The 24421-nt window shown below is 45.2% G+C and overlaps 1 pseudogene; it reads right to left on the minus strand.

Moving 5' to 3' along the window:
* Window positions 1–16403: 16403 nt before the first annotated feature.
* Window positions 16404–18272, minus strand: LOC129149062 (granzyme B-like; annotated as a pseudogene).
* Window positions 18273–24421: the final 6149 nt, after the last annotated feature.

Below are 24421 nucleotides of genomic sequence, written 5' to 3' on the forward strand. Positions count from 1 at the left end.
GCTCAATGGATAGAGCTTCGGCCTGCAGACTAAAGGGTCCCAGGTTTGATTCCTGTTAAGGGCATGTACCTTGGTTGGGAGCACATCCGCAGTGGGTAGTGTGCAGGAGGCAGCTGATCGATGTTTCTCTCTCATTGATGTTTCTGACTGTCTATCCCTCTCCCCTCTTCACTGTAAAAAAATCAATAAAATATATTTAAAAGAAAATAAAATGTGTTTCTTCTGCAGCTCATGTGCAGAGGACCCCGTGCGTAGTGTCCACTGGGCTAGGGGCATGTCCCCGCCACCTAGGGGGCGGGGCATGCCTCTGAGGCTGGCAGCCAGCCCCGCGTTTTGGGTGCCAGGCTGGGGGGCATGTGGACCTGGGCTGTGTGGTGGCCGCCCCCGCAGGGGGCATACCTCCCAGACCGGCAGCCCCCTGTTGTGGGCGCTGGGCTGGGGGTCATGGAGCTGGGCCACCACTTGGTACCGGTGCATGCGCAAGCAGCCATGGGGTGGGAACATCCGCTTGGCACAGGCGCCGGTAGGCCCAGAGTGGCCGGGGGGAGTTCTGGGACCCCAGCCGCTCAGGGCCTACACGTGGGCCTACAGGCTAGGAGTGGCCTGGGTCCCGAGGATGTTCCCAGGACCCTGGCTGCTCGGTGCCTGTGTATGCAAATTAGCCCATCATCTTTGTTGGGTTAATTTGCATACTCACTCCTGATTGGCTGGTGAGTGTAGCAGAGGTACGGTCAATTTACATGTTTCTTTTTTATTATATAGGATTGATGTTCATATTGTATAAAACGACTCATTTAATAAAGCGATACTTTGATTTTTAAAAAAGGAAAATTTGGAAAGTAGAAAAGAAAAATGTCACCCATTTGCCCAAAGCCCCAACACAATGTAACCATAAGAAGTGCATTTTAAGTACTTGGGATCATGCTATATATACAACATGTATGTATACAATGTTATATATATTTTATATACAATACCACTTTTTTTAGTCTTCACTTAAAACTATGATGTAAGAATTTCCCTGTGTTCTTAAAAATCTTATTCAATGCGACTGTAGCCTCTGTTCCTAGTTATTAAAACTTTTAACATGCAATTAAGTTTTGAAATTAATGGGAAATTTTAAAAACAATTTAATCATAGAGAAAACAATTAAAATGACATGATTTCAGATTGTTCATTGATAATCATCTTTACTGTATTGAGGTATGAACTAACATATTTTACTATCATGTATATCAGCATTTTTATCAGCATTTTAAAAAATAAAAAGAATTATATTAAATATAAGATTATGTTATAACATTTATTAAATATTCAGGTGAAATTCACATAACATAACATTAATTATTTTAAAGTGTATAATTCAGTGGCATTTAGTGTATTCAAAATGTTGTGCAATCACCTCCTCTCTGTAATTTCAAAGCTTTCTCATGACCCCAGAATAACATTTCATCACACCCATTAAGTTGTATATAACCACTATTAATGGGTACTTAATCACTTTGCTCCGTTAAAGTGATTCTCCCTCTCCCAGCAATACCCAACCCTGGCTTTTGGTAACTACTTGTCTCATTCCTGTCTCTGATGGATTTGCATATTCTGTATATTTCATATGAAAGGAATCATGGAATATGTGAGCTGTTGTGTTTGGCTTCTTTTGCTTAGCATAATGATTTTGAAGTTCATCCCATCGTAGCACATACCAATATTTTTTTGTGGCTGAATACTATTCCGTGTGTGTGTGTGTGTGTGTGTGTGTGTGGTGTGTGCCTGTCCTAATTTATCTCTATATCTTAAATAGACATTTGGGTTGTTTCCACCTTTTGGCTGTAGTGACTAATGCTGCTATAAATATTTGTGTAAAAACTTCAGTGTTGAGGATATGTTTTCATTTCTCTTGGCTATATACCTAGAAATAGAATTATTGGGTCTTATGGTAATCCTAGGTTTAAGTTTTTGAGGAATCACTAAATTGTTTGTTGTACCATATTACATTCCCACCAGCAACGTACAAATACTTCCATTTCTTTACATCTCACCAACATAGTTATTATTATTGTTATTATTATTTATGATATCCATCTTAGTGGGTATGGAATGGTATCTCATTGTGGTTTTGGTTTACATATTATTAATAACTAATGAGATTTAGCATCATTCCCAGGGTTTGCTGGTCATTTGTGTATCTTCTTTGGAGAAATGTTGACCTTTCTCACCATCCTCATTCCTGTGTCCCTCAATATTTTCATTGGGTTTTCAAGAGTTCGATCTTGAACATAGCTATGCCGATTAGGCTGAAAATGAAAGGGTGGGGAGTTTAGGGAAACTTTTTTTTTTTTAACATCAGTGGTTAGTCAAATAGCCAAGGTCATGTGTGAAAGTTCTCCAAAATCCAGAATTAGAAATATGAATTAATAGGGAAAGCTTACTGAGGTGGCAGACACGTGGAAAAGAGTGTGAAACAGGTACCTTCCTAAGAAAAAACCCCACCTGGGAAAAGCCTCACTGCAGAGACTAAATTTCATTCTAGATGTGATCAAAGTTGAATCAAACTAAGAAATGGTAAAATTCATCTGAATTTGTAATTTTAAGAATCTGTGTCTCAGTATAAATTATTAATAAACTTATGTCTGGAAAATAAGATATGAGTAATCAGATAAAATAAGATATGTTTAGTACAAATGAAAAAATAATATCTAACATCTTAAATGCTGGCTAATATTTATTGATCTCTGACTGTAGATTGTCTCTTAACCCTTTGAGTTAGTTATTAATATTTCTTTCATGTCACAAATGAGAAATCTAAGACCCCTAGAAGGTAGGGGGCTTGCTGTATATCACTCAGCTCATTAGATTGGAGGGGGACAGTGATTAGAATGCAGGGATGTGGTTCCATAGTGTGATCTTATCCACACCTCTATAAACATCATAATTTTTTTAAAAAACAAATCTTTATTGTTCAGATATTACAGTTGTTCCTCTTTCCCCTGCCCCCATAGCGGAGTTCTCCCACCCCACCCTCTGCTCTATTACCCCCTCCCCACTGTCCTCAACCATAGGTGTACCATTTTTGTCCAGTCTCTTCTTGTACCCCCCCACACCTCCTTCCCCCTGAGAATTGTCAGTACACTCCCTTTCTATGTCCCTGATCTTATTACATTCACCAGATTATTCTGTTCATCAGATTTTTTATTCACTTGGTTTTTAGATTCACTTGTTAATAGATATGTATTTGTTGTCCATAATTTTTACTTTTATTATTTTCTTCTTCCTTTTCTTAAAGAATACCCTTCAGCATTCATATAATACTTGTTTGGGGGTGATGAACTCCTTTAGCTTTTTCTTATCTGTGAAGTTCCTTATCTGACCTTCAATTCTAAATGATAGTTTTCCTGGGTAGAGTAATCCTGGTTGTAGGTTCTTGCTATTCATCACTTTTAATATTTCTTGCCACTCCCTTCTGGCCTGCATAATTTCTGTTGAGAAATCAGCTGACAATCATATGGGTGCTCCCTTGTAGGCAACTAATGGTTTTTCTCCTGTGGCTTTTAATATTCTCTCTTTGTATTTTGCCCTTGACATTTTAATTATGATGTGTCTTGGTGTGGTCCTCTTTGGATTCCTTTTGTTTGGGATTCTCTGAGCTTCCTGGACTTGTAAGTCTATTACTTTCACCAGGTAGGGGAAGTTTTCTGTCATTATTTCTTCATATAGGTTTTCAATATCTTGCTCTCTATTTTCTTTTGGCACCCCCATAATTCAGATGTTGGTACACTTGAAGTTGTCTCAGAGACTCCTTGCACTATCTTCATATTTTTGGATTCTTTTTTTCTTTCCTTGAAACCTTATAACTGTGGTTTTGAACTCTATATCCATATGATTGTCAGCTGATTTCTCAACAGAAACTATGTAGGACAGAAGGGAGTGGCAAGAAATATTCAAGGTGATGAATAGCAAGAACCTACAACCAAGATTACTCTACCCAGCAAAGCTATCATTTAGAATTGAAGGTTAAATAAAGAGCTTCACAGATAAGAAAAAGCTAAAGGAGTTCATCACCACCAAACAAGTTGGGGTCCTCTAGTCTTCTGTTGGATCTCTGTATATTATTCTTTATTTCAGTTAGTGTATGCTTAATTTCTAGTTGGTCCTTTTTCATATCCTTGAGAGTCTTACTAAATTTCTCAGAGGTTTCTAGAAGGTTCTTGAGTAACCTTATAACTGTGGTTTTGAATTCTATATCCAGTAGTTTGCTTTCCTCAATTTCTTTCATTTGTGACCTGTTTCTTTTTCTCTTCATTTTGGCTGCTTTCCTGTGTTGATTGCGTGGCTTTGTGTGCTAGGTGTTCTATAGGGCCCAGTGGCTCAGCCTCCCCAGTTACCTGATGTGGACACTCTTGGTGCACCCCTTTGTGGGCCGTGTGCACAGTCTTGTTGTAGTTAAACCTTGATTGTTGTTGGTATCACTGGGAGGAATTGACCTCCAGGCCAATTGTCTGTGAGGATCAGTTGGGTCTATGATGGGAGAACTTCTGTGCTGGAGATACCCTTATGGGGCAAGACTTGCTTCAGTGGGGCTTTGGTGCTCACTAAGTCTTCCTCCTGAGTGTGTCTCTTATGGATGTGAAGAGTTGTAATCTGGATGGTCTCACTCTGACCACTGGGTACACTGGCTCTTGGATCTCCAAGGAAGTGCAAAGTCAGCCATTGCCTGAGGCCACCCAGTAGGAGTTGCAGAAGGATCTTCAGATTCCTCCTCTTTGTTTGGGGTTTGGAGGTGCCCAAATGAGGCCCAGCTGTGAAGCAATGCAAGCTGCTGTCCAGCCTTAGGCCTTCTTATGGAGGCTCTGGGGTCTCTGACCCAGCTGCAGTTCGTTAGGTTTTAGATTGTAAAAGGCCAGTCCATTCATATGCAAAAGCCTCTGTGCACAGCTTGGGTGGGTTGTAAATTGGGTGGGGTGGGGATTCAGAGAATCACCAGGATGGAGCAAACAGCAATGGCTGACCATTAGCCCTGCCCCAAAGAGGTTTTCAAGTCTCTGTGTTCCATGGCACTGTCCAGGAACAATGATCGCTGCAAACACCTCTGAGAGAAAGTCGCCCTCTTCTTTTGGCCCAATGCCAGACAGTCCAGTTTCTCCCTGTATGAGTCTAGGTCCCCAGAGTCTCGCCCGGAACTAGAGTTCAGAGAAGTCAGGAGCTATATCTCCCTGCCGATTAAAAAAGACAATAGCATACCCAGTTGCCAGCCCTTTTCTGAGCGCGCCTCCATACTTCTGCACTTCACTTCTGCACCTCCGCACATCCTCTCAGTCTCAGTGTGCTTTTCTCTTCCTTCTAGTTGTATAATTTCCACTCAGCAAGCCTTCCTGTGGTTCTGGATGATACCCATTTTGTCTTTTAGTTGTAGTTTTGAAGTGGTTGTGGGAGGCAGCAAGTTCAGGTGTTTAACTATGCCGCCATCTTGTTCCTCTCCCAACATCATCATTTATTATACTGTTCCAGGAATCTTAAGGAAAATTAAAGGGATATTGAAAAATAAATGTTACTGTCTCTATATCTAATGTGGGACTATTGTTCTCTTAGAAGAGGAAGGTATCTCAGAGGCTACCATATTGTGATGGGAAAGTTCATTTGGATCATGTATTCCCTTTGCTCTTATCTTTTATTCCCTGACGTTCTTCCCCAACATGCAGCAGAATGTCATGCCTGGCCCATGATGGGCAATCAATCCCCTTGGGCCATAGCCTCTCACGAAATGACATCTAGTGCTTGTTACAAGTGGGCAGGGCCATTCCTTGTAGGAAATGACAATGTCACAATGACATGACATTCCCAGACTTACACATGGCATTTGAGGCTCTTGCTATAAGTCAATTTCCTTGAACCTGGTCATTCTCAAGTTATGCCTAAAATCAGAACCTACAGGTATAATAATAGGCCAGAACTTGACTGATTTGATCGCTCCATGAGACTCCACTCTGTTGTTGCGAAGAGATTCCTTCCTCAGTTAGGAGTTACCTCTACATTCCTATTAGGGATTCAGAATTTCTGGAGTGTTTACCTGACATCAAAAACAGCTTTGAGGGAGAGACCTGTCAGTGAAGGAGAACCTGGGTTATGTGTTGGAGTGGAGAAGATTATGCTTCCATTTGGCCCCTGTAGTAGTAAGGGTGGAAGTGAGAGGGCAGGGATGAGGAGAGAAAAATTCTATAGGACAGATGCACATCTATGAGATTTCCACACTTTTGGCATCCACTAGAATACCCATGAATTTTTCCTATGGCCCAGCCCACAACAAAGAGCAAGGTTGGGGATAATTCAGTAAAACCCTGGAGTGGGTACATATCTAGGGTGATGAGTGGAGAGAGGACTATAGTGAAAGGGGTGTGGAGAAGTGAGCTTGGGTGAAGACAGAGTGCTCATCCTCACCAAACTGGGATAAGTATAACAATAGAGAGCCCTCCCCCCAAAATAAATTGGTATTGACTGTACTTGGTAGGTGACAGCTGAAATGGAGCCATATTCTGAGTTGTGATGTTGCCTCTGAGGTGACCTTGAATCAACCCCCGCCCCCACTCCCCACCTGAGGATCTTTATTGCCCCAGGAACTTTGCCCACTAAGGCCATTCTCCCCACCCAAAGCAATTAGTTCCCACAAGGCCTAAAGGTCACACCTCAGCCTTCTGGTGTGAATAGGTTCTTTTCCTTCCCACCTCACTCAGGGTGTGCACTTCCTTACCATGTTTGCACCGGATATGGCCAATAGTTTCGTTTGTGGTAGGTAAGAGGGATGCTGCTGAAACATTTATCAGAACCTCTGGTATATGACTGTAAAACTGGTGGGTCTTTCTGTCTATTTCTCAGTCCAGGGCAGATGTATCAAAGTACTGTGTTTGGAAAAATCTAATTCACACCTAAGGATGCTTGTGTCACATCCCCATCTGTCTCTGAGTCTTGGTATGACATCTCGTAGTTGTAGATATTCCCCTGTTGGTAAGTTCCTCTGTACCAGGAAGCAACACTGGAGCCATTTGTGAACAAAGCAGAAGATCTGGAGCATCCCAGCCAGCCTTTCAGAGTCCACCCAGAACTCAGGTATTGCAGTGACCCGCTGGGCCTCTGAGAGCCTTTTACCAGCGGAGCTGTGGCAGGAGGATTTACTATGCTAGCAATGAAGTAGGAGGAAGAAGTAATAAGAGGTAGAAGAAGTTAATGAAACAAGCAATCACACAACAGAGGTTTAATAAAGCAAAGATTAATTATTTGAAAAGACTAATAAAATTGACAAATATCTGGAGACTCTAATCAAGAAAAAAAGAGAGAAGGTGCAAATATTTATTATGAGGAACTTAAAAGGGAATATCTTTTTATAAATGCTGCAGACTATTAAAAGATAATCCAAGAATATTATAAGAAAACTTACACTAATATATTTAAAATTTAGACAAAATAGAAACATCACTGCAAATTTAGGTAACACTAGAACTATCAAAGAAGTGGCATCAGCAATTAATAGTTTTCCACATAATGAACTGACCTAGATGGCTTTGCTTTTCTGCTACAAAACTTGCACTAAAGAGAAAAATAAGGGACACAATCTCATTTTATAATGCTGGCATAACCTTAATACAACCAACAGAATAAGAAAGGAAATTTCCAGGCCAACCTATCACATTTACAATCACAAAACCCTACACAATCTATCAACTGTCAAAATTAGCCCATCCTACATTATAATAGAGAAACATGCAAATTGACCGCACCTCCGCTATGCCCATGATTGGGCCTGTGAGAGGCTGGGGGCGGGACTCCGGGTGGCCCATCTGGCCATTGAGAAAACCAGGATGGCGGCACCAAATCCTCTTAGTTCCTGGGGTCCCGGGAGCGATGGCAACCCTAGAGGGGCGTGGCCGGGCCAGCCAGCTGCTCCCGGGGGTCCCGGGGGCTAAGGCCACCCCGGGGCCGGGGCGGATCGCGACCCGGGGGGGCATGGCCGGGCCCAGCCAGGCACCTCCCGGGGGTCCCGGGGCGGATTGCGACCCGGGAGGGTTGTGGCTGGACCCAGCCAGGCGCCTCCCGGGGGTCCAGGGCTGGATCACGACCCGGGGGGCGTGGCCACGCCCAGCCAGGCGCCTCCTGGGGGTCCCGGGGCCCATCACGACGGGGGGGGGGGAGGGGGGGGAGTGTGTGTGTGGCCGGGCCCAGCCAGCCGCTCCCAGGGCAGGGGTCCCTGGGCGATCGCCACCCTGGCCTAAATGGCTGGTGCTGAGAGGGAACAATGGGGCCAGTGGAAGGAGCAGGTGGTAGTTGACCACCGAGGCCATCTGCAGCAGCCGGATGCAGAGCTGGGGTCCACGTTCTCCAGGTTGGACTCCGTGGGGCCCGTGTTGCACCCATAGTAGCTGAGTGGGCATGCTGGCATAGTAGCCCCAGCACGAGGCCAGCTTCCCAAGCCAGGCTGCGGAGGGAGGGAGGACCTCTAGGCTGGGAGCACTCCCCCACCCCAGAGGACAGGGCACAGCAAGGGAGCAGCAGAGAGCTACTAGAGGTGGTGGGTGTGGAGGCCTGGCTTCCAAGAGGCTGGCTTCAGCTGCTGTGGCCTGCGCTGAGGTGGCTGGTGGTGGGGGCAACTGCATGGGCGCATCCGAGGCTGGGGCACTGGGAGACGTGGGACTGCAGCCCAGAAAGCGAGGCTCCGGAGGACCTGATCACCGACCCCCGGCATTGAAGCCACCTCCTACAAGATGTATCCTAGCCTGGGTGTGTGGGAAGCAGGTTCAGGAACCTCTCCCTTTGCGGCGCCAGAGCCCAGGCCTGCCAGCGCCCCAGAGGAGACCCCCGCCAGGATCGGGGGCTTGACCAGTCTCTAAACCAGGGTGGCCATTAGCCCAGGCCTGCCAGCACCCCAGAGGAGACCCCCACCAGGATCGGGGGCGTGACCGGCCTCCAAACCGCCAGTGACCCTAACCCAGGCCTGCCAACACCCCAGAGGAGATCCCCACCAGGATCGGGGGAGTGACCAGCCTCTAAACCGCCTGCAGCCCTAGCCCAGGCCTGCCAGCACCCCAGAGGAGACCCCTGCCAGGATTGGGGTCATGGCTAGCCTTCAAACTGTGGCGGCCCCTAGCCCAAGGAGGCCTCCAGGCCGAGGACGCCTGAGTCTGTTCTTGACCTAGGGCCGGGCTCTCCCCGTAAGGGACTCAGAAGCCGCCAGAGTCTAACTGCCAGTCTCTGGGAGTGCATCCACTGTCCACCAAAAAGTAGGGCCATCAAACCATTCAGTCTCAGTGCAGGCACAGGTCTGTGGCTGACGGGGTGGAGGCCAGACCAAAACAAAACAGCAGAAACACCCTGCCCACCTGGGCGGGTACTGCTGTAGTCCATGTGGCCTGGGCAGTGTAGAAAGCGCTACCTTCTCCCAGGTCCTGTGCTGGCACCGCCGCCTCGCTCACCCTCAAGCCCCCCTGAGTCCTGACAGCAAAGTGTGTGGGGCATTCTGCAGGAGTTGTGCCGTTCTGGGTGCTTTTGCCCAAAGACACACTTTGGGATGAATTCAGAGCCACATCTCATTTCAAATGAGACTGGAAGAACCATGTAAAAGGATTTTGACAAAAGCTTTCCACATCTCTGTTTATTCTTTTGAATCCATAAAACGACCTTAAAAAAAGCATCCGGGCCACCTAAGAAAGAATGCACTTTCTGGCCAGAGCACGCAGGATTCTTTTGCCCAACAGGTTAAAGGGAGCAGAGCTGGCACAGTGGGAATGGACCTGATGCCCTATGAGGAGACCGGGGGAATGGGGTTGCCGAAATTCCATAAGCTTCTTGCCACCTTCTCCTTTGCAAACCACACCATCCAGATCCACCAGGACTGGAGGCAACTGGGAATCACAGCTGTGATTTGGGACATGGTGAGCAAATCTTGAGGGGCCTCTGAAAACATCTGCAATTGATTATAAGACTGGTCTTTATTTAAAAAGAAATAAAAGAACAGCTTTGTTGAGATATAACCCATATACTGTACATGTCACCTAAAGTGTACAATGAACTGGTTTTTTAAAGTAAATTCAGAGTGGTACAACCATCACCATGCTCAATTTTTAAATATCTTCATGACCCATCCCCTCCAAAAAAAACTTCTACCCATTGGAATCACTTTCCTGATCATCTTCCCCAAGATGGGGAAAGGTGGGTAAAGGAAAGTTGAGGGAAGTTAAAACACTGCACAAAGGATATTGTAAGATGACAAAGCCCAAAGTGAAGATCATGTGTTTTCTTTAAAAAATATATATTTTTAAAATTTCAGAAAAGGAGAGGGAGAGAGAGATAGAAACATCAATGATAAGAATCACTGATCAGCCGAAACCGGTTTGGCTCAGTGGATAGAGCGTCGGTCTGCAGACTGAAAGGTCCCAGGTTCGATTCCGGTTAAGTGCATGTACATTGGTTGCTGGCACATATCCCGGGGCGGGGGGGGGGGGGGGGGGGGCTGTGCAGGAAGCAGCTGGTCGATGTTTCCCTCTCATCAATGTTTCTAGCTCTCTATCCCTCTCCCTTCCTCTCTGTGAAAAATCAATAAAATATATTAAAAAAAAAAAAAAGAATCACTGATCAGCTGCCGCCCACAGGCCCCCTACTGGGGATTGAGCCCGAAACCCAGGCATGTGTGCCCCTGATCAGAATCAAACCTGGACTCTTCAGTCCACAGGCCGATGCTCTCTCCATTAAGCCAAACTGACCAGGGCCATGTGTTTTCTTCAAGTTCTGCGTGGTTGTAATGGTCCCCAAATCTATACTAATAAAAGGGTAATATGCTAATTAGAGTGGTTGTCTTCTGGACATCTTTCCAGACAAAGCCGCAGTGGCTACAAAGGCCAAGGCTCAGGCAGCCATAACCAGCTGCAGTGGCAGCAGCATTGGGGTTATGGGGGTGGTGCCTCCAGAGGGAGGCCAGACTGGGGGCCAACACACAGGCAGTTTGGGGTGATCAGGCTGATAGGGGAGGGCAAGGTAGGGGCAATCAGGCTGGCAGGAGATCAAGGTAGGGGTGAGCAGGCAGGCAGGCAGTGGAGTTAGGGACAATCAGGCAGGCAGGCAGGTGAGTGGTTAGGAGCCAGCGGTTCCGGATTGTGAGAGGGATGTCCGACTGCTGGAAGTTGGACATCCCCTGAGGGGTCCCAGATTGAAGAGGGTGCAGATTGGGCTGAGGGGCACCCCCCTCCACCCCCCCAGTGCACGAATTGCGTGCACCGGGCCTCTAGTCAATATATAAAAAGTTAATACAATATGAGCCAGTTAGGTTTACTCTAAAAATGTAGATCTCATTTAACCTTAGATAGATCAAGTAACATAATTTGCTGCACAAATTGGAGAGAAATCATATCTCAATAAGAGAAACATAAGAGAGAAATCTTATCTCAATAAACATTTGATAAAATTCAACATTCACACATGGTAACAAACATATCCTTTTGGCAGATCAAAAGGGGAAGAAATTTCCTTAATGTAATACACAATATCTGTATAACTCTGACCGAGTTGCTCAGGTGGTTGGAGCGTCATCTCATTCAGCAAAGGGGTGAGGGTTCCATTCCTGGTCTGGGCCCAATCCAGGTTGGGGGTTCAGTTTTCCTGGTGCATGATGGAGGCAACTGATAGATGTTTCTCTTCCCGCATCCCCATTCATCTCTTTTTAAAAATCATTAACATATCCTCAGGTGAGGATGAAAAAAAAAAAGACTGTATAAGCTATAAAAATGATTTAATGAAGCCCTCATCTAGAAAGAAAACCAAGCCCTAGCTAGTTTGGCTCAGTGGATAGAGTGTCAGCCTAAGGACTGAAGGTCCCAGGTTTGATTTCAGACAAGGGCACATGCCAGGGTTGTGGGCTAGATCCCCATTAGGGGGTGTGTAGGAAGCAGCCGATCAATGATTCTCTCTCATCATTTATGTTGCTATCTGTCTCTCCCTCTCCTTTCCTCTCTGGAATCAATAAAAAATATATATTTTTTTAAAAAGAAAGATAACCAAAGTTTCCATGTTTTCCAGGAGAAAGTTATAAATCCCTTCTCTCCAGGTGCCTGACACGCAAAGTGTGTGATACAGATAGTCTTCTCCCAGCTCTTCTCCTGGGGAGGCTTGTGTTTGGAAATGATCCGAAATGGGATCCTTTCAGGAACGTCTACACAGATGAAAGAGGGAGGTGATGAGGAGTAGATCCGAGGGAAACCCAGAGCTGGGCAGAGATGGAGAGGGTATGCAGTTCTATGGGCACTTTTCTACCTTTAATCCTAGGTCCCTGAACAAGGTACTCTAACTCTGATGTCTGCTCTGTGTTTGGGGCTCTAGGGTTCTCTTGTCCAGGGGAGATCATTAAGGCACAGAGGCCAAGCTGCACTTTTGCTCTGATAGGCGCTCCTGCAAATTACTGTTCCATGGGGGTGGGGGGGAGTCCAGGTGGGAGAGAGGTTGTTGTGATGACCCCTCACTGAGCTGGATGGTGAAAAAGCTTTGGTTTCTTCCCCATGTTTTGGACAACCAGAATCAGAAATTTATGGGGCCAGTATGGGGGTAGCCATTTGGGCTCAAGGGACCTATTTATTTTTTCAGAAAAACTGAAAAAGAAGATGCTATTCTGGGATGTTACCTGTTGATAACTTCTTTTGTGTCCTCTCACTAGGAAAAGTTCGTGCCTTACACTTACTGTCCAGAGGCAGGTTCTCTAGGTCACCTTTCCAAGTCCGTCCTTCCCCCTTTTTGTATTAGTCTTCACCCGAGGATATTTTTTTTCTGTTGATTTTCAGAGAGAGTGGAAGGGAAGGAGGGAGGAAGAGAGAGAGAGAGAGAGAGAGAGAGAGAGAGAGAGAGAGAGAGAGAGAGAGAGAGAAAAGAAATGGATGTAAGTGAAAACCATTGATCGATTGCCTCCCTTAAATGCCCCTACTGGGGATTGAACCAGCAACCTAAGTAAGTCCCCTGACCAGGAATCCAACCCACAAACATTTTGGTGTACCAGAGGATACTCCAACCAACTGACCTACCTTCCAGGTTTGCAAGTCCCTTTATTATGATTAAGCAAGTTGGGCTAGTTCTCATTCTCTCTCTCTCTCTCTCTCTCTCTCTCTCTCTCTCTCTCTCTCTGTCTGTCTCTCTCTCTCTCTCTCATCTATTCTAGTTGCCCCTCCACTGGCTTCCTGAGGGGTAAGATGACAACAGCGAAACAGCTATGATCTCCCATAATCCCACAGTTAAAATTCAGCCAATCCCCAAACATTCCTATTTCTGAATGTCCATGAAATTCTAGATTTCCAATTTCCCAGATCCTATATGCATTTAGATCTTGCTGAGTTCAGAGACACTCTTCTTCACAAGTACAACTCTCTCCTACTTAGCAAGCAATACATTCAGATTTTTGTCTCAGACACCAAGAATGGATAAGTTGTGTTGTCTGCATATATTGGAATATTATTCACCCATTAAAATGAATGAATTATAACTACATGTATCTACATGGCTAAAACTCAAAAAATATATCAGTGTTTTTTTTTCTTCCAGTGAGGGAAATAGGATGACTAGGAGTCAGAGGTGATAAAAGTATTTTTGTTTATTTATGCTTTTGGAACCTAAATTTTGCATCAAGTAAACATATTAAAAAACACAATTTTTAAAATGGAGAATAATAAAAATGTTGCAGAGGGCTGGTATAGAATTCTTTATAAGTTTTAATGCAGACCAGATAAAAAGCTCCCACATCACTACTGCTCCCCTCATCGTTTATACCACCAAACTCTCCTAGTTTAACTCAGATAGAGTCCAGACTCCTCCCATGGCTTCTCAGCCTGGCCACTGCACTGCCTGGGAAACAAAGCTCTTGGTTTCTTCCATTATTTGCTTCTGACAACAAAGACAGCAGGGGAAGAATAATGTAGCAAGGAGCAGTGAGATAACAGAACTTACACAGCTAGGAGAGCTGTGGGCACTGAGGTCTCACTCTCCTTCCACCTCTGGGGATAAACCCGCATGTGCAGAGCAGCTCCTGCCCTGGGAAGCCCAGCTCCTCTCTCTGATCCTGTCAGCTGTTCTTCCTTCATCAAAATAGTTTTCTTCCTTCTGTCAGAAAATTATCACACTGTGTGGTTTAAGTTAGGTCAAGTACTTTGCTGAGATCTGTTGTGTACATTGTCAGAATAAATACAAACCTGGCTTATGTCTACAGTGTGACCCACTCAGATCTCTAAGTCCTGGTGACTCTGAGTGCAGCTCTCTGATGAGGGAGAGCTGATCCTCACCTTGGTCCCCTTCAGCTGGATGCTAAGGACTAAGCCTTAATGCTCAGTTGACAGGGTCTCAGATCACAAGCTCAATATCTTCTCTCATTATTAAGTCCCTCTACTTTGCCTGTAGTTAGCCTAGATTTTCCTTTTCATTCGAGGCTGAGCCAGTCTTCAAACTACTTAGAGAAGCTGGCAGAGAAGAAAATACTATTTTTTATTAACCCACTATATGCCTATTGAATGTCCTGTCCTTCTGCTGATATCTGGCGATCCCTAAGGCCCTGGGCCATCCAATCCTGACCTCCCAGATCAGACAGGTGAGCCTTCTTCTTAGGCTCCCCTTGGCCTGCTCAGAGTTCTTCCTGCTCAGGAACTTGTTCTTGTTTCTACCAAGGCCTATGTGCCTTCTAATTGGGTTGATGTTCATGTTTTCTGAGAGTCTGAGTGGTTTTGAACCCAATATACAGAAGGACTAATGTCTATGGAGGGAGATATCCAAAACTCAACTCTTCAGGTGACTCTGAGCTGTTCCTAGCTCACATTTCTCCTCAGCTCCACTTAAAAGCTTTGTCATAGTCACTTTGGTGTTCCTGGTATTTGTGGTAGGCAGAATCCTAAAATGCCTCCCAGTGAGCCTCACACTTGTATAGTCGCCTCCACTTTGAGTGTGGCTGGAATCTGTGAATATAATGAGATATCACTTCCATGATTATTTTAAAGTGTATGGCAAAAGAAAGATGATCTAGATGGGCCTAACCTTATTACATGAACCCTTCAAAAGCAGAGTTTTCTCCAGCTGGCTGCAAAAATTCAGGTAATAGAAAACCAAGTATGAAGAGGATTTGTGCCCTTGCTGGCTAAAAGATTGAGGGGGCTGCGTGGCAAGGAATGAGGGCAGCCTTCAGGAGCTGAGAGCTGCACTTCCACCACCTGGAGGGCAGCAGGAGATGGGGCCCTACAACTGCGAAGAACTGTGTCCTGCCAACATCCTGAATAAGCTTGGCAGCCGATTCTCTTCCAGATCCTCCAGATGAAAGCCCAGACTGGCTGAGACCTTGATTTTGGGCTTTAGAGGCCCTGGACAAAGAACCTAGTTGAGCCTGCACAGACTTCTGACCTATAGAACTCTGAGATAACAGTTATTAACAGTTATTTTAAGCTGCTAAATTTTGGTAATTTCTCACACAGTAATAGAAAATAAATACAGCATTTATAAGAGATAATCCACTGGACACCTTTTTAAAATCTTTACCCAAGGATTTGTTTTTATTGAATTTAGAGAGAGGGAGAGAGAGAGAGAGAGAGAGAGAGAGAGAGAGAGAGAGAGGCATCAGTGTGAGAGAGAAACATTGATCCATTGCCTCCTACATGTGCCCGTACTGGGGATTGAACCACAGCCTTTTTTGTTTTATGGGATGATGCTCTAACCGATTGGGCCACCTGGCCAGGGCTATACATCTTTTATTTCAAATCACAAAGCAGCAAACATGGCATGACTATATATATATATATATATATATATATATATATATATATATATACTACAGGCCCAGTGCACAGTTTTGTGCACTGATGGGGTCCCTTGGCCTGGCCTGTGGGGATGGGGCTGAAACCGGTCCGGTGCCTGGATTCCTGCACTGGTGGGGTCCCATACACCTATGCACTGGGCCTCTAGTATGCATATAAGATCTTTGGTTAATTTTTTCCCACCCTCTCTCCTCCCCCCTTCCCTCTGGCTATGAAGGTGCTGCGGAGCTGTGGCTGCAGTCTCCTGTGAAAGGACCCGAGAGCAGGTAGGTGGGGCTGACACTTAGCATGGAGAAGAAGCCCATTAACCAGTTCTGAGGAGCCACCAGGTATAACTACTGCACAACCAGAGAACAGTTATCTAACCACTGTGCCTGGCTTGGGCCTGTGTTGCAAATTCACCCTCTGGAGGAGCATCATGTTTATAGTGACCATAGGCCCTGTAGGCTCTCAGAGGCCCTAATTCTCCCAGCTCTAGCAGCTTCCCTCTTTTCTTCTCAGAGAGTAAGTTCACAGCCTGGAGGGTGAAGGATTCCCCCGTGCCTAGGTCCCCAACTCCCAGTTCCTACCCAAATGCCCCAGTCCCCAGAGCCAAGGTAGTCAGATGCTCAGTATCACCTGAAAGGGAACCTTACTTCCTGTTGGTTTCCCCATGCACAGCTGAATGGTCCTGTTGTAATAACGGTGTAAGTGGTCTTCTCACTCCCCTCCTTTTGCAAGGTCAGCTGTACCTCTTGTAAAGTGTCTGAGTATGTGCCCCTTAGGGCAACCTTCCCCCAGCCGGCCACAGTGCACTTCTGTCCTGGCTTCAACCTGTTCTTGTATCTGGGCAGTTGGAGGGGCTTCACAGTGCCAGTTTGCTTGATGCTTCTCTTCAGCTGATGGGGAAGAGGCAAGGGAGCCCAGGTCAGCCTGTGGTCTTTGGGCCTTGACTCCGAGTCACACCAGGTGTCAAGGCCCAGGTGACTGGAATGTGAAAGAAGGAAGGGAAATGCTTCATTCTGTTGGAGGGGAAACGATGTAGACTCAGAAGAACAAGAGCAGCAGGATGTTTCCTTACCTGCAGTAAGATGATGTCCTTGGAGAAGTTCTTATGACTATAGTCTGGGTGGGGGATGGCTCTTTTTACCAGGAAGTACTGCTGGGTCTCCTCCTTCTTTTCAATGTTGTGGGCCCCCAGGGTGACATTGATTGGCCTGCACAGAGAGCAGAGTGGGTGAGTTTGGGGGTCAGGTAGAGTCACAAGATCTAAGCCCAGGAGCTGTTAAGGGCAGGTGATAGCTGGGGCAGGGCTACAAACAAGAGAAATCAAGGCCATGGGGGACAGTGGCTGAGTGATTCTACTTCTCAGTGACATTGAGGTTAGGGAGCTGGGAGCTCTTTCTGGGCCTCAGGAAATATGAAATTGCTTGGTTTTGCATTTTGACCCTAATGCATTAGTTCATGGTCCACTACTGCTTTATTTGCTCAGTGTGATCCTTTTCTTCCCAACTATGTTACTTGCTGTCACCTCTGACCCTCTGAGCTCAAAACTTACCTGTCCTATTTCTCAGCCTCTCATTGCTCTGTCATGATCTCAGAGAGCTCTTCTAATGAGGTCTCATAGGCTTGAGATACCTGGATCCTGGAGAGCTGCCCTGGGCTGCAGCTCCTGGGATGAAGGACAGGGTCCCTGTAGGGGTCTCAGGTGTAACCTGGCTTCAGCCTCTCACCTTCCATTGTAGTGAGCAGCTGTCAGAACAAACTTGTTTCCCACAAAGACACCAGCACACCAGGACTCCTTCTTATCTTTAGTATGTCATGTAGGGGCAGGAGTAGGGCTTGGCTTTGTGTTCCTCACAAAACACTGATCCCTTGAAGGAAAAGTGTTTTGCACTTGTGTGTCCCCACTAAGTCCCTGGGCAGGCATGAGCTTGATGACTCAGAGCATTGGGCATTTAGGAGCCTGGGCTGGGAAAGGGAAGAGCAATAAGCTGGGTCTGTGACTTTGCCTGCCACATACTTGTAGGTGAGAATTCTGGTGTTACGGACAGAGAAGGCCTGGAGGCTCCTGAAAATTCCTCTCCAGACTTTGCTTGGTGTTGGGTGAGCTTCTGAGGCCCCTGTGGTGCTGTGATGTCCAGAGCAGTGCGCTTTGCAGTGTCCAGGACTTATGTTTAGGGATCTAGATGTTGCAGAGCTGTCATAGGGCCTGTCATGTGGGCAGTTGCCAGTGTTTGTTGACTGCCTGAAAGGATGGCCCCATTGGGCCTCTGGAGGAGTAATAAAAACAGAGTTTGAGAAAGGGACTGAGGGGCCTTGAGATGGAGCAGAGAAAGCAGCAGTCTTCTGGGGACGGTGACCCCACCAACTAGGGGGTAGTTGACCTCTGGGCTTTTCTCCTAAGCAGACCTTGAAGATAGCACCTGTCTCATCACAGACATGGAAGCCAGGACTCTCTTCCCACTGCAGTTTCCCAGCCTCTGCCATGCACTTCTAGGAAGTTCCACTCTCCACATGGGCCTGGCGAGAGCATTGCAACCCCCAGCTTTTCTTGAGAATAGGCTTCTGCCCTGTCTTTTCTGCCTGTGGCTCATCCAGCATCATGTGTGGGGTCTGAGATGGGATGGGAGCTGGGGTTCAGAGCATTCCTGGTGGAGAGCTGGATCAGGGATGTGCAGAAGGGCCAGCAGGTCTGTGCCCACTGTGGGATGGGTTGGGCTTGTGAGGGTGGGCGTGGTCACAACTGCTTCTGTTGAAGGGAATAGGATAAAGACCAGCGGGAGCACGAGCGAGCGGGGGATGGCTGCATCTTCCCAGGAAGGCTGCTCAGGTCGGAGCTGCTGGTGTTTCTCTGTGCTCTCCGTTAGCGCCCAGAAGAGGAAGAAGGTGGGGATGGGCTTTGTGACCTGAGTCCCCCTCTGGTTTTGTAGTGCTTCATCTCAGAAGGCTTTCTATGAAGCATCCCCACCCCCATGCCTCCTGCCTGATGATGGTCTCTGTCTGGGTGCTTGTGTGAGAAGTATGCAGTGACCACATCAGTACCCACAGCTGATGACTCAGAGCAGACTCTATGCCCAAACAGGAACCCAAGGGTGCAGGTGGGGACTGTAGGGTGTGGTGTTGACCAGTGAAGGTACTGGAGCCAGAAACCTGAGTCCCTAGTGAGAGAACCCTCAGTGCCTCATCTCTATGCTACTAAGTCTATCAAGATAATTTATTTCATGCATCTGTGTTTAGGCCCTTCTGTACCCTATAGGCCAAATATATGGGAGATCTATCTCCTTCCTTAGCGAGCTGACCATCTGTTGGGGGAGACTGAAACATTACGGAACAGAGAAGAGTGATGCACGAGGGAGTAACAGCATGGCCACCATCTACTAAACCAACATAGCAACACATTGGTCATCACATCTTCCTTCTGAGGGTATATTTAACATCTTTTAATGATCAAATGGTTAGAGCAGTAAGTCCATCTGTTATTGGAGAATTGCACGTGTGAATTTCTCCATTGCTAGTGGGAGTAGGGTTCTTGGGACGCTGCTGGAATAAGTATTTCCAGAGAACCCCATGGGAGGATGAGATGTGGTAGAAAGATTTACTTGCATGAAGTTATATCCCTTGGTTTTAAAGTCCCATTTCCCTTATACCAGTCCTGAAAGGGTGCAGCTGGGGGTTTAGCAGAGCTTAAAGCAAAGCCACTGTCCAAAGTTTCCATTCTAATGTGGAGCTAGATCTGGCACTGCATCAGGCTAGTTACCAGTCCATCAGTCCATCATGTGTTGTGTCCACATGGCTGTCAGCTATATGGGTGTGTTCAGAGCATGAGAGGCTTGTAAGGCAGGAGTCAGGTGCAAGCAGCAAGAAAGAAGGTCAAGAGGGCCAAAGAGGGAACTCCCTTTGTTCAGGAGCTTATGTAGTTTAGATTTTGTACCCTTGCCATGGCCATGCCTATTCTGGCCAATGACCTGTTCTCAGGTGTGACTGGCACATAATCACATTTCCTATGTCATTCAGACCTGTCCAGTCCCTTCCCCCAGGATTGCAGGAAACAGACCTGGAAAGTGCTGACACAAATGGCATGTCTATATTATCTGGCCTTCTTTTTGCTCTTTTTTTCTGTTAATTAATTAATAACCTAGTTAATTATAATGGTATCACATCTATTTTATTCATATTTTAAACAAAATCCTGCTATTGACATGTATTGGCCTAAAGCAGTGGTTGGCAAACTCATTAATTAACAGAGCCAAATATCAACAGTACAACGATTGAAGTTTCTTTTGAGAGTCAAATTTTTTAAACTTAAACTATATAGGTAGGTACATTGTTATTAACTTAATTAGGGTACTCCTAAGCTGGCATTTGCTAAAAACTCAAGGGGCCAAAGAGCCGCATGTGGCTTGCGAGCCGCGGTTTGCCGGCCACTAAAGAAATAAATCTCTGTGGCCATAGAAAAAAGAGAATATAGTATAAGAGTTTTATTAGTACCTTAGTATTTGGGATAATTTTAATTTATTGTTACTTGTATTTTTCCAATACTTAATTTTGTTTTAAAGACATTAGTCTAATTTTAAAGCAGAAGGAAACAGAACCTCTGCACATGTGGTAAAGGGAGTAAAACCGATGCTTCCAATGATCTGAACAGAGATGTGAGGAAGTGATTTCACTACCAGTGACCCAGTGACCTAGGATTTCATGCCAACCTTCCCACTAAAACAAATAAAAACAGAATTTTAAAAATGTCTAACAACTGTCAAAACCTTAAAGAAATGCCAATGCAGGAATGATTATCAGGCCAAACCTATAGGAATACTGGGAGTCCAGTACGATAGCTATTTATCTGAGGGCATATGCTGAACCCAAAACCTTTGAACCTTGGTTTGATGACCATATAAAGTTAAGGCCTTAAGCTTTTGTTATCATGATGGATGTGTGCCAAAGCAGCTCGCAGATTCAAATACAAATCTAGAGAAAATTCATTTAATTACAGATTAAAACCTCACCTGAAATTATTTTGCAAATCTCTATATATAAAAGGTTAATATGCAAAGTGTCCCCTTGGGAGATCGACCAGGAGACTGGGAGTTCGATTGCTTGCTATGATGTGTGCTGACCACCAGGGGGTGGTATGGAATGAAGGAAGGCCCTGACTGGCAGCCAGGGAAGAAAGGCCCTGATCCACAGCCAGGCCTCAGGACCCTCTGGGCCTCAATAAGTCCAGCAAAACCCCCCCACCAAAGAACAACTACTTTAAATATTGGGACAATATTATTTGTATAATCTGATACAGATTACAAAACAAGTATGTTGAAATAAAAACAAGCTTTAAAATAGTTGTAGGGAACATAAACATTTTAAAAGAGACATACCATTGAAAAAAAGAACTAAATACAACTTTTAAAGTGAAAACCATAATAACCAAAATTAAAGTCACAGTGGGTAAAGTAATAACAGATTAAAAAAAGTTGAAAAGAGAATTTCTAACCTAAGAAATAGGTGTCAATAATGGAACACAGAGAGGCATAAAGGCAAAATATAGAAAATAATAGAATAAAAAGGTTGAACATGTGTTAAATTGAAGTTCTTGAAGAAAAAAAAGAATAGGAAAAGGTTTAATGAGATAGGGGCTGAGATTCTTTCAAAACTGATGAACAACATCCAATTAAAGGTTAGGAAATGTAATTAAAATTAAAGTAAAATAATAAAAAGAAATCCACACTAGAAACCAATGTCTTAAGAAATGGCTGAAATCTTAAGAGAGATTAGTAGAGAAAGAAAGATGACTTTCAAAGAATGGTGATTAAAGGCTGAATTCTCAATAGCAACAATGAGTGAAGGCCACCCAGGAAAAACCAACTTCATAATCCTTTGGCAAGATTTGTAGACACATCCTATAAATTGGTTAGTAATGGTACAGAAGTTATGAATAACTGATGAAAGAATGAGCATACATAGGACAAACTGACCAACAAATGCAGATTACACACTTTACAAACACATATAGAATATTTGCACAATATTGACCATAGATTAGTCCATGGGTTAGGTCTTAAAAAAAATGTTTAGAGACTTAAAACTATACATCAAGGATATTAAGCTAGAAGCGCATAACAAGAATATGAGCAGAAAATTCTTGTATTTTTAAAAGTAAAGATATAGACTGTCATGAGTCAAAGTCAAAACCACGAGATCTAGGATGGCTGCAGGCTAACAAGAGGCTGAGTGCCTTGCTCCCAGCCAGAGACTGGATTTACAGCTAAAATATTGTGCTCTCAGCTTGAAAAAACACACACAAGAGAAGTATAGCTGATTGGATGTATTTTGTCTAAGGAGCACTGAAGAAACATGGAGAATGGTAGGAGAGGGGGAATCATAAAAGGAGGAGCCCCCCCTGGAGCTGGTGCTAGGATGGGAGGCCCAAGTGATAGTGGCTACACAGCTCCCTCACCTTGGGAGTGTGGCCTGGCATCCAAAGTATGGACCTCAAGCCCAGGATAACAGCAAAACAGGAAGCAGAGGCCCTGCAGCATCAGGCAAAAGGATCCAGGGGAGCTACCTGCCTGGGAGACTGGGCCCACACCTTCCCGCTGAAATAACACACCTGATGTTGGCAGCCCCAGCAGGAGAGATTCACCCTTGTTCTAACGGCTGGGAAGGATGTGCTGCAGTGTGTGGCTCCAGAATAGAAAAGGGCCCGTGTGCTGCATCCAGCACTAACCTACAGAGACCCTCTGCTTTCCTGAAAAGCATTGGACAGAGCCCCACAAAGCATCTAAATTGTGTGGCGTGGGGAGGGGAAGAGGATCAGAGAGGGTTTGGTGTTGGCGACAGGGCAGATCAGGAATTTTTGTGCTGCACTGAGACTTGAGATCCTGAGTGGAGCTAGAGATCAGTTTTACAGCGATCAGCTGTGGGGAGAGAGGGGAGACCTGCGTGGGGCTGACTTTGGAACCCCTCTGCTTGGACCTGAGGTGCAAGGACACCAGGTTCTCACAAAGCAGGCTTTTTTGTTGTTTCTTACTTTGGATGTGTTTATTTTTGGACAGCATCCCATGGCATCCACCAGGAAGGCTTTTACTGGGGAGACAGACCAGCGAGAGCTGGGTTAGTATCTGCATTGTGGAGAGGCTGACCCTAGCACCCTGTCAGGTCAGCCAGCCAGTACTGGCAAAGGAGGGGTAGAGTATCTCTACCTCGCTTGCAGGCTGGGAGCTATCCCGCTGGGCACAGTTTGGTGGGGCTAGGGAGACTAGCTCAGAGGAGGATATACCAAGAGCATGACCCTCAGGAGCTATTGTTTGCCATGAGGAAATGCTTAACCCTCCTCCTTGGGGCTGGGTGGGTAACATGCTCATCAGAGACTCTTTTTATCAATCCCATTGAGCCCAGAGCAGTTGAAACTGCCCGTACAGAAAGGGCAGCAGGCTGTATCCAATCTGTACCTGCATCAGGTCATTATAGGGGGAAGTAGATTGGGGGGGGGGGGATATGGTAGACATTGAGAAATACGGCTCTGAAGCAGAGATTCATTTCCTCTCAACGAGTGCCCGAAGGTAAAATCTCTAAGTAAGGGGTCCTCTAGCCCTATGCTAGCCTGCTTTCACCCTCAAAACTCTTTTTGGAAGACGCCAGAGAAAGACCAAAGCAACTGCAGCAGAGAGGAGTAGCTGACAGAAGGAGGGGGTCCTCAGAGAGCCTTAGACTGGCCAGCTAGAACAGGACACTGAGAGACAAACTTGGATAGCTCCTGACATTGACTGACACAAAAGTACCTCCCAGAAGTCCTGAAATTAGCATACAAAACAGTGAGTCACAGACAACCTGAGCTGCCCAGACAATCTTCACTTGGCTGCCTTAAAAAATTTTGTTTTGCTAGTTTTCTTTTTTCAGTGTTTTCTTTGTTTTTTTTTGTTTTTTTTCTGCTTTATTACTTTGACATTTTTATTGTAATTGTTAAATTTTTTGCTTTTCTCTTTTATTTTTTTCATATCTCTTACTGGTCCCCTTTCTTTACTTACTCTATCTTTCTCTGCCGCCTCAGCCTCCCCGCCCCCCAGGCCTTTTTCTTAGCCATTCTTTCTTTTCATTACCTGTCTCTCTCTTCTTGTTACCTTTGCATCACTTTTTTCTTCTGTCTTCTGTATTCTTGTTGTTGTTGTTTTTTAAAGTCTTCCTTTTCTCCTCTCTACTCTTATTTTTTGCTTTCCATTCTTACCTTTCAGAATTTTTTCCTGCCCCATTTATCGTTCAGTATCCTCTTTACTTTTTATTTTATTTTTTACTATCAACAATATTTTCCTTTTCTCTTTCTTTTTAAAAATTCTTCATTGTTGAAAATATTACATATGTCTCCTACCCGCCCCCCACTCCATTTACCTCTCCCTGCTTGCTCCCACCCCCAACACATGCCCTCACTCCCCTAGTGTCTGTGTCTATTGGTTATGCTTATACTAATATGCATGCATAAAAGTCCTTTGGTTGATCTTTTACCACCCCCTCTCCCACCCTCCCCTGTTTTCCCTCTGAGGTTTGATGGTCTGTTCAATGCTTCTATGTCTCTGTGTCTATTTTTGTTCATCAGTTTATGTTGTTCGTTATGTTCCACATATGAGTGAGATCATGTGATATTTATCTTT

The sequence above is a fragment of the Eptesicus fuscus genome, chromosome 5 (assembly GCF_027574615.1).
Source record: "Eptesicus fuscus isolate TK198812 chromosome 5, DD_ASM_mEF_20220401, whole genome shotgun sequence".
Classification (NCBI taxonomy): Eukaryota; Metazoa; Chordata; class Mammalia; order Chiroptera; family Vespertilionidae; genus Eptesicus; species Eptesicus fuscus.